We start from the raw sequence: 19,787 nt of genomic DNA, 5'->3' as shown, positions 1-19,787 counted from the left end.
CCCTACAAAATCACTTAGGGCACTAGCCATCCCCAGGTATAACTATTCCCCCTCCCATTCCAAGCCTGCTGTCAAAACCAGGTCTTTAGTCTTTTTCGGAAGTCCAGGAGTGAAGGGGCCTGCCGGACCTCTAGGGGAAGGATGTTCCAAAGGGCGGGAGCTACAGCAGAGAAGGCATGCTTCCGAGACCCTGTTAGTTATCACCCTAAAGAGGCCCCCATGTATTTATGAATTAAAATTAAGAACTATTAATGTCACCCTCCTGAATTTTATATTTTATATTTCATATTTGTTTGTTGTTTATTCATTTAGTTGCTTCCGACTCTTCGTGACTTCATGGACCGGCCCACGCCAGAGCTTCCTGTCGGTCGTCAACACCCCCAGCTCCCCCAGGGACAAGTCCGTCACCTCTAGAAATTTCATATTTATAATTATTTATATTTATATTTAAGTGGTACTGTTTTTATTGTATTTTAATCTGTATTTATTTTAGTTTTATTGTAAACCACCCAGAGTCCCTCTTTTGAGGGAGATGGGCAATGATGAAATTTGAAATATAAATATTTATTTATTTATTTATTTATTTATTTCAAACATTTATATAGCCGCCTATCTTGTACCAAACTCTGGGCAGCTCACAATCAAGAGATAAAATAACGTACATTATATTTACAATAAAGATATTAAAAACAAAAAATTACAACCTGAGAACCTAGTGCCATAGCTAAATTTCCATGCAGCCTATAACAAGTAATCTCAAAAATCTCACCCTATCCCAGTGCTTGGGGGAAAAGCCAGGTCTTAAGCGCTTTTCAGAAGGTTAAAAAGGTGGGGGCCTGCTGAATTCCAGGAGGAAGGGTGTTCCAAAGGGCGGGGGCCGCCACAGTGAAGACACACTTACTAGGTCCCATAAGATGGCAACATTTAAGGGAGAGGTCTAGGAGCATGGCCACCCTATCCAATCTGGTAGGATGAGCAGATGTCCTTAGGGAGCAGTGGTCCTGCAAATAACCTGGTCCCATGCCATATAGGGCTTTAAAGGTAAAACCAGCACCTTGAATTGCACTCGGAAGGAAACTGGGAACCATTGCAGCTAACACAGAAGAAGTATAATGTAGGTGAACCTAGGGGCAACCATCACTGCATTGTACCGCTGCATTCTGGACTAGTTGTACCTTCTGGTTGGTCTTCAAGGGTAGCCCTATGTACAGCACATTGCAATAATCCAAATGGGAAGTGACCAAGGCATGTGTCCTCCCTTGTTATTTAGCCTCAAGGGAAAAGAGTTGACTTGCTCAAGGATTTAGCCAACTAGGTGTCAAGACTCTCCCCCTAGACTTATCTAACTAACAATAAAAGGAAATGGTCTATAGGAGAATTGCATTTGGATCTAACAGGAATTTATTGAGACTTGCATTGCTAGAGGATCCACTGCAGAGATTTATGGTGGGGGGCGGAATACCAAGGGCAAATTTCTAAACAAAAGTTTCCCTCTAGTAATTTTCATACTAATTAAACCTATCAACATCTTATTCAGCTAGTTTGGATTCTTCTTCTAGTGAGAGGGATATTTTGTACCAGCAAAAAATGGATGAATTATAAAATTTCTGTGCTACCTGTTGGACAGTGAAAGGAATAGAAAAAAACTTGAACAGATTCCAGAAGATGCTGAATTACTTCTGCAGCCACTATGGGTGCTATAAAATAAAGAATCTTATACTATCAGTTGAGAGACATTCATAGCTATTCTATTCTTAATAGATCCATGGGAAGAAGAGGATCAAAAAAATGGATAATACAGGAAAGATTATAAACAGAAGATTCCGCACCCCTACCCTGGTAGAGTAACTGCAGACTAAAAATCTATTCAGACTCAGAAAAGGAAGTAAAAAATATTAGATTCACCTTGAAGGTGACTGTAGAAAAGTTTATTCTCTGGGTATAGATGTGTCCACAGGATATGGTGAAAAAAACAAGATGGGGCCCCACAATGATGTGATTGAAGCTCTGCCTGCTTTTATGTGCATTCTGTTGTGGCTACCATCTTGGGGTTGTTTTTTTTACCATATCCTAAAGACACCTCTGTCTGGGGAGAAGCTTTTGATACCTATAAGCCATCAGGGATTCTTGTTTTCATATTAGTATTGAATCCCCACATAATCTTCAACAGGAGTTCCAGAAAGAAACTCTAAACAGGCAGTTTGCCGTTGGGAGAGACAAATACCCCGTCCAGCTTATTACCCCATTTTCCTACTGGATCAGGACCCATGCATGAGATAGGAGGGGAACTAACCATGGCTTTATCTGGATTACTCCTTAGGGTTGTCATTTACAGTGTATTAGCATTGAAATTAATGCCTTACTTGGGTTAATGTAGATGGAAGGCTATACAATCAGGAGGTGGTCCATGCCTTCCCACTCAGAACCTACTTTATAGGCTGTTTTAGATTGGAACTACTCCACATCAAAGTCCTAGTGCCTTAATTCCTATTGTGAATTGCCATTTCATGAGCTGAGGATAAAGCATTCCCACAGAGAAGGCAATTAAGCTTTCCTCCGAGGAGCAGGCCACATGCAGCTCTGGCTCTCTGCATCTCCCTTGTGACAATACTTGGTTGCCTTCTTTCAGAGAAGTCTCTCGTTAATACCATGTGGGATCCAAGAACACCTGCTACTTGCCACAGCTTATGAGGACATGAACACTTAATTTCTTCAGATTCTTGGTTTTTCTCCCTAAAGTTTAAACTCATTTCCGGAGATGGGATCAAAGAACTGGAGTTGTGACATCCCACACAATGATTTCCAGTATCCGCTATCTGAAATCACTCCCCTTCCAGTTAAGAGAATTGGATTGGGATGCTTTTCTTTTTGCTGTGCATCCTTATTTTTGCCTCTCCCCCACTCCAATCATGGAAATAAGCTCACGGCCATTAAATAATTAAGCAGAGGCCTAACAAAATTCACAGCCATGGCTCAGAAGCAGTAATGCCACAAATTCAGTTTCCCTCTCTGTGTAGCTGTTCACCTCATCAGAGGCTACTTCCATCACTAGGCTGCCTGGATGTAATTATAGATTAACTTGACAGAATTGCATTCCCTCCCCCAGACCTCTGGATAAAGCAGCTGCACATCTGGAAGAAAAATCAAGAGATAACTTTCATCCTCTTCCCATTGCGGAGCCTGCCACAGTCTGCAGGTGGCAAAATAACTACCCTCCCTGCAAATGATAAATATATTAGAGGCATAAAAGTCAAGTTTTTTCTTCAGTCAGATGTCACATAAGCTAGTAAAAGTGATGATGATGAGCTTTTATGGGGAGGCTTATGGGAAATTATTAGCATTTACTTAAATAAGTATCCTGGAAAGAAGCTAGAGATGTCTTTGTTATATTTCCATCTCAATTCCAATATAAAAATACATTTTTTCACAGACTTTTTCAAAGTTGCTCTTTGAGTGAGATGGGTGGTGATGAAATCCAAAATATAAATAAATAAATAAATAATCCACCCACCCACCCATTACCACTCCATGCAGCCATTTTCTTGGTGCATGGAGAAGCAGGAAGCTTTCTGATAATGCAGGAGAAGAGGTCATTCTCTCCTCTGATGGATCACTAACCTGATGGCTGGAGTTTGGAGGAGAAGTCTTCACCATGTACTTAGAGAAGAGGTGGAAGGTCCAGAGGTCATTTCCTGTCTAGAAACCTGTAGTGACGTCATAGTACCATACAGCCATCGTTGAAGTGATATAAAGCTTGTTGTCATTACTGTTATTTTGGCCCAATGCTGGTGGGATGATTCTGGGAAATGCTATAGGTTGCTAGTGGGAAAATAGCCTTACATTGTTGTAAATGCTAGATGCAAACCTCCCACCCTAGGCCATTTCTTTACTAGTACGTAATTTACATTATCTTGTAGCATTAGCCAGTTATTTTCATGCTAACATAAAGCCTGACATCATAATTATAACAATGGTTGGATGATTATATAGGATGCTATAAATCACATGTGAGAAAGCAGCCATAGTGTTTCATCATCACATCAGAAGAATTTGTTTCTGCCTATCATCATAATAAAGATATGTGCTTCTGAAATCTCCCCCAGATATATAGCTAGAATAGGTTCACACAACATGCTAACCCCTAAATCCAAGTTAACAAAGCACAGTTGCTCTGTTAACATATTATGCCAAAAAACCCACATCCCATGATGGTCTGCTTTGCATTAGGACAATGGCTTGTGTTGAGTTACAAATCACCCCAAACTCATCTAGTCTGGTAGATTGTGCAAAAACTACTCCTAATGCTGAAAGACCTAATTGCAACAAAAGCAGACATGCTGATCCAATTCTGTTGATTTAAATTGAGTAATTCCAAGGCCCCGGTTTTCTTCACTCTTCTGGTAACTGTTCAGAATAAAGCTGCTTGTTATAGCTTTTTACTGAACAAGAACGAGATTGAATTTAATGGCTGTACTGAATTAATGGAGTGAACAAGGGGGGGGGGAAGTCCTCTGAACACATCCAATTGGCTCTGTATGCCTTAACAACTGTGTGACATACGGAAATCAAAGAGGATTAGAAAGTGAGCTGCGTGACATACTGAATTAGAAAGTGAATTGTATATGCTCATGCTAAGGTGCATTTTTTTTTAACCCTGCAATGCAAGCAGTTGAAGAGTCAACCCTGCTTTCTCTCATATAATCCCTCCAGCAGTTTCTCACTGGTTCCTGAGGCCCAGTTGTATCTCCTGTTACATATAGAGGGCAATTATAGTTTATCAGCCACAGTACCACCCACTCCCTGAATTGTGGACCAGAATAAGAATAAAAATATTGTGGACCAGCAATAGAAAAGGCTTCTCCTTATCTCTCAGAGGAGCAGTTCAGGGTAAAGAAGAGGTTACATTGCACTCATAAGTTTGATGTCTAAGGATAGATCCATACTTTCTTCTCGGCCCAACACCACTATGGGTCACTCACTGCTTCCTGAATGCAGGAACAGATGATGTCGTCCTGTTCTCATTCCTAGCTCATTCCAAATGTACCTCATACCTATTTTTCCAGCTTTGGTTCAAAACTGGTGTTCTCTGTCCTGAGCCATTTTATGCTCTTCAGAGCGGATTATCTCCAGTGCTTTGTTCCATTCTAAAAGCAGCCCCAGCTGTGATTGGCTGTGGGGATTGGCACACCCATTTCCCTCTGGTGGTTGGTCACTGCCCTGTACAGCCATTTCATCCTGGCTTGCTGGGCAGTGATGTTCTCTGCTGGTCAGCAGTTACTATGTTTTTTAAAAGGAATCTGCAGTTGATCCAATGATGATCTGTTAATTCGTGCCCCATTCAACTCTTATAACTCCCAGTGAGCACCCTTTCATTTTCTGCCCAAGCTGGGTGAAGTGTGATTTTGCTTTTCCACCCTCTGCCCACAGTATTGCAAATTTTCCCTTCCTTTTCCTTCATTTGTTTAAGTTGAATCATCAGTTTTTTCTTGCTACAATGTTTGCACTGACCTGCAGAGGAATGTAAAAATGAAAAAAAAAACCTGTTCAATTTTGCTTTGATAATTGTAGCATTGGCACTACAAAGGGGGGAAAAAGAAAAAAAAAAGGAATGTGGATAATGTTGAAAGTGTATGTGTATGCAGAGGTATCTGAGAAAGCAAAGGAAGAGCACAGGAACTAATGAGGAAGAACAATCCCCAAAAGGAAAGGACAGACACTGGTCTACCGGTCCACAAAAGAGACATCCAGCGAGGGATGGGAAAGGCAAGAAACAAGGGGACAACCAGTTAGCACTTGTGGTGGCTTTAATCCAGACTGAGCACCAGCTTAGCCCCATTGCAAACCCAGTGCAACCCAGACTGGAATTTCTGAAGTTGACTTAGGAAGCAGCTCGGAACAGTATGGGAGACAAGCAGCTTAGGGTAAACAAATCTCTATATGGCTTGGATTGATGATAAAACAGCATTAGACTTCCTACCCCACAGTTAGATTACATAAATGTTTGGAAAATTTTGGAATAATAAGAAAATTACAAAGTTTTAAAATAATGCAATGAATAAATGAAAAGCAACACTGAGAGCATACATAGAACTTGGAGAAGTCAAAATCAGAAAAGGAACTTTTCAAGGGCTCTGTTCCCCTTACTTTTTAATAATGGCTGCAATTCCATTGATAATAATTTTGAATGAAACACCTTTGGGCCTTGTGGATGATTTGAACCTATATGCAAAATCATCTAGAGAAATACAATCACTTTTAAGTTTAATTTACAACATTACTGATGACAGCAAAATGGAATTTGGATTGGATACATGTGTAGTACTGGCAATAAAAAAGGAAATTAATACTCAGATGGAACTGAACAGATCCACCTGAAAAAGAAATAATCAAAATAAGGAAAGTTTTAAAGTGGAAGCTGAATGGTGATAATACAATCTAAGCCATTAATACTTGGGGCGTCCCTGTGATATACTCTACAGCAGGTATTGTGGGCTGTAAACAAGGTGAACTAGATGCTTTAGATCAGTGTTTCTCGGCCTTGGTGATTTGAAGCATGCTGGCTGGGGAATTCTGGGAGCTGAAGTCCACACATCTTTCAGCTGCCGAGGTTGAGAAACACTGCTTTAGATCACAAGTTCTAAAAACTTATGACAATACAGCATGCATGACACCCCAAAAGTGAATAAGATTGTTTGTGTTTAGCAAGGAAAATTGGTGTTTGTAGTTTGTTGCATGCGAAGCAGACAGCAGAGGAGGAAATCTGAGGCTTAAACGATTATATAAAAGCAAGCAAGGAGAAAATGCTAATAGATATCTGCAAGGAAAACATTTTGAATGTGACAGAATTAAAGGTGGCATACAAAACTGAGCAGTTACAACAGTGAATGAAAAATTGGAAAAAAATAAATCTCTGCCTGGTCAATAGCTAAAAGAATGCAGATCATGCAAAGACAAGAGGAATTGTTGCAAAATTGCACAGGTAAGACAAGTCTTTTCACAAATAATTTATGTGAAAAGTATGGATTCGATGCTGGCAAATATTGGTATGACCATAACATTTAAAAAGTGGTCCAGAATGATCATGTAAACATTTTATGGGACTTTTAGATGGACCAACATCTAGACACAACACCCCTGATATCACAGTAGTTGAAGAAAAAAACAAGTTTTACTTATAGATGTGGCAATACCAAATGACAGCAGAGTATCTCAAAAGGAACTGGAAAGGATTGTAAAATATTAGGATTTAACAATTGAAATACAGATATTAACCCCCACAGTTAATGGAGCGTTCAGAGCTATAACAGTAGAACTGTCAAAACAGTTGAAAAAAAATGAATTATTTGACCCCACAACCTTCAGCTTACAAAAATAGCTTTGCTTGGAACTATATACAGATTTCTTTCTTTCTTCCTTTATTTCATAGGCTGCCTAACTCCGTCATAACTCTGGGTGGTGTACAGTATAAGTTTAAAACAATAAAATACAAACAATACAAAAAGCAGGCACCTGGAAAAGTACATAAAATTTAAACAAACCAATCATCACCTTAAAGCAGTGTTTCCCAACCTTGGCAACTTTAAGCTGTGTGGACTTCCACAAGATGTGTGGAATTCTCCTGTTGGCTGGGGAATTCTGGGAGTTGAAGTCCACACAGCTTAAGGTTGCCAAGGTTGAAAAACACTGCCTTAAAAGGATCACTGTACACTCTAGCCAAGGCCTGGGAGAAGAGCCAGGTTTTAAGGCTTATTTAAAGAATGTCGGGGTGGGGGCCATATAAATCTCTAGAAGAGTATAATTCCATACACTACGATAGACAAGGCCTCCTTCCTGGGTCCCATCAGATTACATAGTTGCATAAAAATATATATTATTACATATAAAAGATTTGATCTTGGTATGAAGACAAAGAAGTCTCAAAAGAATTAATACAGTAAGTCATGGCTACTTCAAAGAAAATTGAACATTTTTAATAACTATATGGATGTAGTTGCAAGTAACTATGGGCCAATTATTTGTTTGCCGACAGTATTCAAGCTGCTAACTGGTATATTAGCAATTGAAATTTTGAGTAACGTATTCAAAAATTCATTATATGTTCACCTGAACAAAGTGATAACCGCCAAAATTCACAGGGAACAAAAGATCAATTGCTGATTGATAAAATAATACTAAAAAACTCCAAGAGCAGAAAACAACAACTTACAAATGGCTTGGGTTGATTATAAGAAGGCGTTATATTCTCTTCCATACTGTTGGATACAGAAATGTTTGGAAATATGTGGCATTAGTGCAAACTCCAGAATTTTGTAAAAGAAACCAGGAAAAAATTGGAAACAACTTTGATGGTAAATAGCAAAGACATTTGAAATGTAATCAGGAGAGGAATTTTTCAAAGGGGTATCAAGGGATTTTCAGATGTTGTGATGTGGCTATACCTACAAAGATCAGAATAGTGCAAGTAATGGTATTCCCTGTGACACTCTATGGAAGCAAAAGTTGGACTTTAAAGAAGCAGGATAGAAAGAGTATTTATAGTTTTGAATGTTGGTCTTGGAGAAGACTCATGGATAGCCAAGAAAACAAACAAATTGATTAGAGAACAAAAGAACAATTCAATTCGAAGTTCTTTCTCCAGACACAAATGACCAGCCTCAAATCAATCATATTTTGGACACATTAGTTGAAGGCTTAGCTCTCTTGAGAAGTCTGTAATGCTAGGAAAGCTGAAAGGAAGGGGAAAAAGAGGATGACCAGCAGCAGTTATAGTGGCAATGTTGGAAGACTTGAAGGATCAGGTTGGGGACAGATCATCCTGGAGAAAATCTGTCTAGGTGGTTGTTACAAGTTAACACTGGGTTGATGGCGTATTGTTAATCATAATCAATAGAATGTCACAATTATGAAATGTACTGAAGTATTTTTGGAACAAGCTTCAATGATCTGGCTCTAGCTTGTTAATTACATTAGTTGCATGCAGTAGCAGAATAGTAACCTCAGGAAACCTTTGCTTTACATGCTAGCTTATTTATAGATCCAACCTTAGGATCTGATTCAACTAGTTATTCGCAAGTCCTGCATTTAAGCAGTGGAAAAGCACCTTAAAATGACCTGCCCTTTAAGACTCAAGAGAAGTCAACCTACTGTAGCCTGTCTGGCAGCTTCCCCCCCCCCCCCGCCAATTTTTACCTTCCAATCTCTATAGCTCTGTCTGCATATGTGTGCAGTTGCTTTGTAGTCCCAAGAGATTGGTAGGGTCTCTGTGATTTTGGTCTGCTTGTGCTGCTGATGCTCAACATTGTGATATTTCTAATTATCTAGCTCACTTCCTTCTGAATTAATGTTGTTCTAATATAGAGCATGGAGTTTTCTCACTCCAGTTCCCCCCTGCTTCAAGTATATCTTTCAGGATGTGCTTTCAGTTGCTCAGGACCCTTCTTCACGCTTTTCCATTTTCTTGTGACTTTTATTGTCAACATCACCTTAAAGAAAGTCCAAATTTGGCAGATTTCAAAGAGATTTCCTATCTCTTAGAAAACACACACACAGACCCCACCCCCCAAAGCTGAAACATTTTATAGCTCAGTTATTAACACAGGACACCACAGTCCTCCTGGAATTACTATACAGGTAGTCTTCGTTTAGCAACCTCATGAGTTGGACCGGCAACTCAGTGATTAAGCAAAGTGGTCACTAAGTGAAATTGCAACTGTGCTTATGATCTTACTTCAGCTTTCCTTTGCTTTACAGACCTGTGAAGGTCGTAAATGTGAGGATTGGTCACAAAGTTACTTTTTCATCACCATCATAACTGCAAATGGTCACTAAACGAGGCACTGGTAAACAAGGACTACCAGTAGTCCTCATCTTCCTGCCACTATATCATACTGGCCATTAGCCAGGACAGAAGGAAGTAGCATCTTTTCTGTTTTATACCCAGCACACTTCTTCTTCTCAGTTCAGCCTGGAAATGTGAATCCAACTCAACAATCAGTTCTGGCCTGGCCTTTGACCCAGCTGTGGGGAAAGAGTACAGTACAGGAGCTCAGATTTGTGTACAAACTGCCCATGTTAAGATAGCTCTCATCCTCAATTCAAAAGCAATATTCACCCGAGACTGAAACAAGTATCCTTTTTCCAAACAAAGACACTACCTTAATGAGTAAGGGCAGAATTCCAACTGGATCTCAGTGTTACCCTGTTCAGTCTTAACACAACTTTCTATTGGTCATAGAAGAACTTGGTGGAATCCATTCTAGGCTGAGTTACATTTCCATTGGATCAGCTTTACAATGTTTTCAAGCACTAATGCTGGTGTTTCCAGGTGGAGCTTTTTATCATGCCATGGCTCTACATTATGAAGGAGATGACATTGCTGTGTATTTGTAAACCTCCTATGTTTTCCCTCTCACTATTTCTGCCTTTTTGTGTGTTCTAGTTCCGAGCAGTGGTTAAGGCGCCAGGCTAGTAACCAGGAAATGGTGAGTTCTAATCTCTGCCTTAAGCACAATGCCAACTGGGTGACCTTAGGCCAGTCACTCTCTCTCAGCATCTAGGAAGTAGCAACCGGAGAGCTATTTCTGAAAAATGCTGCCAAGTAATCTGCGGGGGGCAGTTGTCTGGAGTCAAAAACTGACTTGAAGGCACAAGTTTGTTTTTTACTTTTAGGGGACGAAAACCCCTCAATTACAAATCCATTAAGGGAAGTCTTAGGGGTACTAGCAGTCCTCCCTGCAGAAGCCTTTGGTGGAAGGCTTTGGTGTAGTAGACTCTGGCATGCAAGTGGGAAAACACGTAAATTTGTGTGTTCAGGCTTCACGGTATTTTATTTTATAGTGCGTGGTTAGGCTTCACCTTGTTTTAAGAAGCGATTGCCACTTACGGTTTCTCAGTGTGTGCTTCTCTCTGCAGAAAAGAAGTGTGAACAAATTATGCTATATGAGTGGATTTCACTCATTTAATGTATCACTTTATGAGGCATTCTACCTAGCTAACTTTGATAAAGCTGTGATTCCATTAATGGAGAGTTGCAAAAGATCAGCAATAGGAGATTAACAAATATACAGTGTTTTATGCTATACTATGATGTAGCATGAGATACATATGCCTGAACTAAGTCTTCATGTAGTAGAGATTGGCTCATTATTGTTGGATAATATGGATTGTTCATACATGATTGACACATCTATTGTATGGATCCAGGAGGAAAAAAAAGTTCCAAATACAGATTGAAAACTCTGCATTAGTGTCACTGTATTTCAATAATATGGGAAGGCCTTCAATCAGATCAAAGAAGAGGGCTCAGATTGTTATGGTAGAGCTTGGTCAGACCCCTTTTGCGCTATTTCTGTGCCAAGATAAATGGATGTAAAGTGTGCAGTTCACAACATATGATTATTTGAAGAGATTGAAATTTTATGTTAAATATATTATAGTGCCAAGAGATACATCCTTTGCAAATTATTATATCATTAAGACGTCTTTTATACATGATAGCTGCAGCACGATTATTGTATGCACAAAGATGGAAAGGTTCAGCACTACCCACAAACCAAGAACTATCCAGGAGACAAACAATCAAGCAAAAAGCAATACCCTAGTCAAAGTACTACCAAGGATAAAACCACACCCCCACCAACACTGGCAGGGCAAGCTACTGTATATAAACAGGGAACAAACCCCACCCTCACTTGCACTGATGATGGTACCTAATCAGACAATGAAACGTCTGCAAGCAAGCACCAAGCTCAGAGAGCACCAAGGACTCCACAGTTCAACCCTGAGCTACATATATTCTAGTCTATTACTACCAGAGTGGTTGGTGAAGATGATGGATCTTGCTGAGATGGCTAACTTGACTTCTTTGATCAGAAAAAAAGCAGTATCTATGTTTCTTGATGACTGGAAACTCCTTAGAGACTTTTTGCGTGAAACAGAAAAAAATTAACTTATGATTCATGGTTTCGATGATTAGACAGGATAGATTATAGAAAGAAGAGTTATGTTGTAACCATAGAGTAAGAGGTAAATTTATAATTGTACTTCTAATTGCTGTAAAGAAGATCAGAAGCTACTTCTTTGTAACTTTTTCTTTCTTTTCTATTTTTTTTTACTTTTTTCCCTTTTCTTGCACTTTTAGCTTTCTCTTTGATTTTTTTTCTTTTCTTTTTCTCACTTTATATTAGTTTGTATTAGTTTTTACCTTCTTTTTAAAAAAAATCTGTAATAAAATTATACAAAAAAAAAAGAACATGAAGACCTGAGGATTCTTGAACAAGAGTCCATGACATACCGTGAGGCTGTAGCCTTTGCAAATTCCCTGGGGGAACTGACGAGGCAGATTACCATAGCTGGAGGGGCCAGGAAGCACCAAAGGCAATTATTCAGCCTCTTGTCTAAAGGACACTGATGCAACCTGCTTTTGATGAAAAGAATATTAATAAGCACTAATGACAGGCACAAGGATATTATTTCTCTTGGCGTTTGGCAGCCCAGATTTCCTGAGTTATTTTCTTGATATTTTGATCTGCTAAAGTAAAAGGCTCTTCACCTTAATCTGTGGTTTATATTCTTCGTGAGTGGCCAGTGTTTAATATTTGGCCAGTGCATTCTAGATGTAATGTGAGCATTTTTTTTTCATTACCTTCCATTAAGATTTCAAATGAATGGAAATTACCCAAACTTAGCTACCCCTTTTCTTGTTCACTTGTTATCTTATATTCCCTTCTGTTTCCAGAGCATTGTATTCATGTTGCTTGTAGGCTATTTTTGGCCATTCTGGAACACTGATGTTAGGCTAGCGATGGAAATTCTTTTCCTCGCTCCTTTGCAAATTGTCCAATATTACAATTTAATATTTTGGAGACATTGGTCGAATGCACCCCAATATATGAGAATTGGGGAAATGCAGCAGGCTGGAGATGCTTAGATGTTTCTGTTGAGTTTGTAATCACAAGTTTACAAATATTCACAGCAAAAATGGAGGCTGTGCTAACTAAGTTCAACTGATCTGAATGAGATTATTGCAGACACTAGGTTCTATTTAACCTTGGAAAATTTGAAATAACTCCTCCCAGTTGTACATACATTAGCTTATGGAACAGCACTGCCAAAAATGCAACATCTGGAATAATTTTCTTATCAGTCAGCCTTAGGCTCTTCCTTGTGCCTCTAGACTAACAGAGACTTTCCTAACTCAGAGTGTTTTCACATTTCACTTTTCCTAGGTATCACCTCAAGAGTGGGGGACCAAAGGCTGCAGTAGCTTACTGCTGACAATTTGGGATTCAACCTATGGCTGATGATCAGTTATGCCCCAACTGTTTTTAGGCCATCAATTGCCACTGTTACATTGCCCTGACATTATGATCTGATGCAGAATATAAATCTGCTGAAAACTGATAACATGCACACAGAAGAACACAATGTTTCTAGCTGGACTGACCTCAGCTCTTTAAATAGCTTTGGACTGCAATGCTATACCTACTTACTGTGGATAATGTCTCAATGAAACAAAGGGGTGTGCTTGTCTTACGTCTGAGTTAGCATTATAGGCAGTGCTGTTAATTACAGACATCAGACTCACCATCTCTTTACAAATCTGTTGGGAGTTTTTTTCCCCCCTTGCAAGCTGACAGCAAAAGTAATTCAGGATGATTTGATGTTACTAATGGCAATCAGGTTCCACCCAGAGAACTTAATAGAAAATACGCTTTGAGAGAAATACCTGTGCCTAACTCATGTAATTCTGCTTCTCTAGATTTTTAAAGCAGATTTCTATGTCCTGATTTGACTCATCATGGCTGCCCCGTTTTGATGGATGGCAATCTTAGCTGTGTGATAGAAGTATATCTGTAAATATTAACCTCAATTAGTTTAGGGGGGAAAAAGTAATTCCATGTAACACCCAGGGATCAATTCATGCAGTGACAGGAAACCTAGGTTTGCTGTTAAGAGTGCTTTCAATAGGGATAATATAGGATATATTTTCACCATCTGTTTGTTTCATACACAACTTCAGATTGCAGCTTTTGGATGGCCATTGGCTGCATTTGAATTGAAGGAGGCTTTATTAACATTTGACATGATTTACTCTCTATGTATGCTATTTTGTCTCTTCTGTTAAATTACACTTTGATGGTGATTTTGAAAGATGGTAGAACACATCCAACCCCACTTCCCTCCCCAGGACTTATGTGGCCCTGGGAATTTGGATTGTTCATTTCTGCATTACCTGTTTAAGTATACATTCAAAAACATACAGAATGTAGTCCTATGCTTAGTTATGGGACAATATGCCTGGCTGGACTCACTGGGAATTTTGAGCAAGCAAATACAGGACATTGTTGTATAGGAAATAGTTGTATAGTTTGTTAGAGCAGTCTTTAGCGTGCTTCATATGTTAGATTCTTACACAGGAGGAATGAAGGGGCTTTCTGATGTCTAAGGATCTAAAGGACACTCAGATGGAGGAAAACTGCTTTGCAGGATGTTGCTATTATTTAGCACTTGCTCAATGAATACACTTGGGTTTAAACATAGTGTTATGGCTTCTAGTTGTTGCTCACTGTATCCATACAAATGTTAGGTAACTTTTAAAAAATGCACTGCTGCATTTTTACAGGCAAAAAGGATCAGAGTTGGTGAACAGCAAATTACCTTTGTATGAATCTCCCCAATTGTCCTTCAGACTACCTCCACTGTGTGAAGTGACTGGTGACCAGCAGTATATTCCAGTCCTGGTTGTAATTGCAGTGACATTTCAGAAATCAGATTAGATCAAGGGTAGTTCACACTTTTTCCTTCTCCATGCACTGCTTACACTTTGGAACAGGAGTGGCAAAGTCTGAGCTCTTTTAAATAATTGAGAAAGTCTATTGGATGCTGGCCCCCACCGCGAGGAAATTCCAAGACATGATGATTAAAATCAGTGGCTAAGTATATAGGAAAATATTAGAAAACAGAAAATACTCTTGGAATTAGTTTTACCACTTTGAATGAAAAGGATCATATCATCAGATCATAGCCAATGCTAAACCATACTTTGGATGGCCCCCACTCTCTTCCCCATTGGATGGAATATATGAAAGTCATTTCTGTTTGAGTAAATCAGCCCTTGATCTACACTCTTATTAGTTATCACATGTTCTAGCTCTGCCTTCGTTTGCCACCCGCTTTGCAAGCTCCCTTTCCTCAGGAATTCATCTAGCATGACATGGATGAATGCCTTCTGAGAACTGTTTATACAGTTGTCATGTGGAATCTATTCTAGATGTTGTCAGTATTTTGCTCTCTAGGAAGAATTAAGTAAATATAAGTGGGAAGAGGACCGAGTCAATAAAACATATTTTTTTCTTCCGAGACCACATGGCTTAGTGATCCAAAGTTTGCATTAGTTTACTTTGCTTATATAGGCCTATAAACCACCATGTCATATCCTCTGTGCTCCCAGTCAAAGGTCTGGTGTTTAGAGCACCAGATTTGGTACATGCTACATGTCTCCAATATTTCCCCTCTCCCCTCAGAAGGTTGAATATTTTCCTAAAACTTTTAAAAAACGTACTTCACTGATGCAATCTTGTTTTGCAATGTGAAAAAAGGATATTGGGCCTCCACACATAGAGGCTGTTGATGGACATCTGCAGGATGTGGGCAGATATCATCCTGGCAAGGTAACTTGATGGCTAAAAGCACAGCTGGAGTATCTATTGGCTTCCTTCTCTGTTAATGAACTTCAGTTCTTAACATCCCTTACCACTGGTCATGCAAGTTGGAGCTACTGGAGGGCCAGCGGTTTCCCATCTTTAACATAAACCTGCTTTCCCACCTGTCTCTCATCTTGAATATGATGAAGTCATCTGCGTGTTTTGTACTGCATTTATGTTAATGCAGTGTTTTTCTGTTCCAGCTGTTAGGTGCATTCAATTCCTTGAGTGTCCTTGAAGAAGGACCATTAATGACAGGACTGTCTAAGGCAATGTTTCTCAACCTTGGCTACACCCAAGATGGGTGGACTTCAACTCCCAGAATTCCCTACCCAGTTATGTCAAGGTTGAGAAACACTGGTCTAAAGTATAGGACAAATTGGTTCTCTCCAATGATACCACATGAAGAAGCTGATTGGACTGCCAGTTGACTTGTACATCAATATGGATGATGAGCTAGTCTCCCCCACCATATCTGAAACTAGTTTAAAGTGGTGCAGGACTGGTTGCATGGTTCCTGTAATACTATTCTCCAAGAGAGGGTATGGCTGTGGAGGTGCTGGAAAAATGGCAGATGGGGGGGGGGAGTTGCCAGTGTTGCTCAACATCTGTTACAAGGCAATCCCCTCATTCAGCCTAATGGAGAGGCAGCCCTGCACTGTGGTTTCAGTTAGAATCAAAAACAAAGCATATACTTTCTGGTTCACCAATAAAGTCATTTCAAGCAACTGTTTTCATGTTTACCTACTCAGCTTATTTGTCCTAAATTGATTATGTGAATATACATTAATATTTTTAAGAGAAAGAAATTTTTAGGCACAGAATGAACAACTGCTAACAGTGCAACCTTTATTATCATGTAAGATAGCAATAACTGTGCAAGACAGAGTCACTTGGGAATTAAAAGGGGTGCTTGAGACCGTAGATGAAATAATACACCAAAGCTGCACAGAAATCTGCATATTCATTATCCTTGTATTTGAAAAACAAACAAATTTCAGAGTACACAGTTGATACTGCATCTTTTTTTATGATGATACCAAGAGATTGGTAACCTTCATTTCGCAAGATAGATTTTTTTTTCTTTTGCAGATGCCAGTGGGATGAAGACTAAGACCATCTGCAAAAAATATCCAGTAGCATCAGACAAGATAAATCAGATTGGCATGTGATAGTGGGCAGTGGCAAGGAGTACAAGGAAATACTGCTTAAGGTTCAGATCCAAATGTGACTCATGCCTAATGCATTCATTCAAACATGCAGGGACTTTTGTATAACCATCCATCAATGGGGCTAAAACAGGGCTAAACATACTAGTATTAGAGACTTTGACAGGAACGTAGCTCATTTTTCTTTTCTGCTTTAGTGAAAATTGTGCTCCAGTATAAAGTTGTCCATAAAGAGAAAATCTGTGCCAAAGGCTTTATACTGAGGATTCCCCTCCTGCCCCACCATCTATTGACTCTTCTCAGAGGAGCTCCAAACATTCTGTGACTAATCAATGCTTCTCAGAAGGAGAATTTCAAACTGCTATATTAATCTAGATGGTCTGCTAGATTAAACTGTAAGTTTGACAGACGTAAGTTTGTAGCAAACCTATTTTCAGTGTGTGTTTCTCGCAGTCTGGCTCCAAGTATGAGCTTCACTAATCCAAGAGTACAAGAGTCAAATATGAAAAGGTGTTCATGACCCAAACTTGGTGGTATTTTAAGGTAATAAAAGAAAGGGAACTTTTGCAATGTAACTTATCAATCCAAACAATATTGGGATGTGTGCTGACCATGGACAATCTCTCTTTTAAACTACCTTTAGCCTTCTTCAGGAAGATTTACTATCATGGAGTATTTTTAACTGGGCTGCTTACCAAAATGAATGAGCTGGGTTGAACAAAGAGAGCTGTTAGAAAAAAGGGTGGTGATTTATGTGTTGGCAGTGATTTCAACCACATTGTTCTTTTATCTGTATTGTACAGGTAATTTGAAGATTAGTTTCTGGTTTCACTCAGTGTGCTTTGCAAATTGTTTCTATTTTCATTTGGAGTTTGTCACCAGCCTTGAGATAGGCAAGCAGAGGGAAGAAGTTCTCAGCACCATCCCAAAATATGCAAGAACACCTTTCTTCTGGGGTACTTTCATGTTAACAGATCACATGCTGACCCAAAGCAAACCTTCTTAGCACTGGCACAGACCAGAGGGACAGTACCTATAGCAGTATTTTGCCTGCATTGTGGCTGAGCACAGGGTTTTAGAATTTGTGTTGCTCTAATACCATAAATTGTTCATTTGTTTAAAGTAGGTATGCATTAGGTCTCTGCCACTGTTACATTAATCGGCAGGCAGGAATAAAATCCTTGTAAACCTGTTGCTAAACCCATTGCTAATAAAAAAAAAATCAATCCTGTGTAGTAACCATTTTGTTCCTCCACACAATAAGCAAGCAAGAGGAGGTATCCTTTGCGGAAAGGCAGGGAATTGTGCTGCTGTTAGAAATTTTATATTTTGGGCAATATAGGGGGTATAAAAGATATAAGGAATTCCAGAACAATGGAATAAAGGAAGGAAGCTATTCTGCTGCTTTCAAAAATCAAAGGTAATGCACGATCAACCTCAAAACGTCCACCTCATTTAACTAAAAGCGAAAACTTCTGCAGGTGGAATACACTTATGCACACACACAGATCACAGACACTATCCAACAGCTACCAGTGGATGTTTCTAAATGAAGCTATCATTGTGCAATTGCCTTGCTTCAGTCGCAAAGTTTTAGAAACGATCAAGACTTCATCATTTTCCACCTGAAACCCTCTGTGCTTTCCTTTTCTGTTTTTTTTCTTTCCACAAAGTAATCAGTTAGAGAGACAAAGAATGGCTTCTGCACTATTGATTGGCAGTACAGTGTTACCCAGAAGTGCCCTATGACAAAAGCATACTTTTTTGACACATTTGTTGAAGACATAACAAAAGACACATTTGTTGAAGAAAGGATTGCATTCTATAAAATGCTGGGAAAATTGGATATTTTTCAGACAGGTCAGTAGTGAAAAAGATACTGAGATGCCACCCTATGCAATGAATGCACATGCATTATATTGCAGACTACTTGCCTGAAAGCTAATGAGTGAATGATCAACTGATCATGTTAAAGAACAAATCTTACATTTCTCATCCTTAATTGGTATTTTTCTGGAAAATGTTTAGAAACCGTAAAGGGTTAGTGTCAGCATCTTTCTGAAGGAGAAAAACACTTTTGAGCTGCTCACCATGATACAAGAGGCAGTAGCCAAGTCCTGATCCCTAAATCCCATTATCATAAGCTCCCTCTTCTTCCCGGTTTATCTGTTTAATTACATCAAACATATGAAATGCATTTTGATGTAATATCTAGCCTGGCCTAAACAATTTGATGCTTATAGGACTGGGCTCTGGTAAGTGTGGTGCTCTGGATACATTCCACTATCTATTTCTTTTTCTTATTTTCTTCGTGCTGATATTTCCCAGCTGAACTGGCACTACTCCCAAGCCAAGCTCCCCATAAATATAGCACAGCATCAGCTGTCGTATCTGTGGGAAGCAAAACATTCAGTATCAAATGCTTTTAATGAAAATGGAAAATAAGGAGAACTTTTGTTTTAGAAGCCTAGTTGGTATATTTTTTTTCTTTTTGGCAATAAGAAGTCATGATGGCATTATCAGTGCAGATAGCTTAAGATGAATCTTGAATCTTGCTAGCGGGCATGCACATCAGATTTGAAGAAGAAGAAAATCCGTATTAGCTGTGAACTAACCGAGACAGCAGCTCTTACTAAGAGGTGCTGTGAAACTTACAGGCTTATTCATGTATCCAGCTGATGTTAATTATAACTTTGCAACAGAATACAAACTTCCACATTCAAAATACATCAGCTTGTATGTGAGGCATTTGAAAAAGGCACAGGAACTCTATACACACATTTTACATGCAGACACTGAGAAAAGAAAGGAGGCATTGCACAGTATGGGTAATGCCTTTGAATTACAAACCTTTTCAGTGACAAATAAAACAATGCTCTGAAGTATTAATATCCCTACTTGTCCTCATTTTAAA

This window comes from Candoia aspera, chromosome 3 (assembly GCF_035149785.1).
Source record: "Candoia aspera isolate rCanAsp1 chromosome 3, rCanAsp1.hap2, whole genome shotgun sequence".
Classification (NCBI taxonomy): domain Eukaryota; kingdom Metazoa; phylum Chordata; class Lepidosauria; order Squamata; family Boidae; genus Candoia; species Candoia aspera.
The sequence above is the reverse complement of the archived record's forward strand: the minus strand, read 5'-3'. Positions refer to the sequence as shown.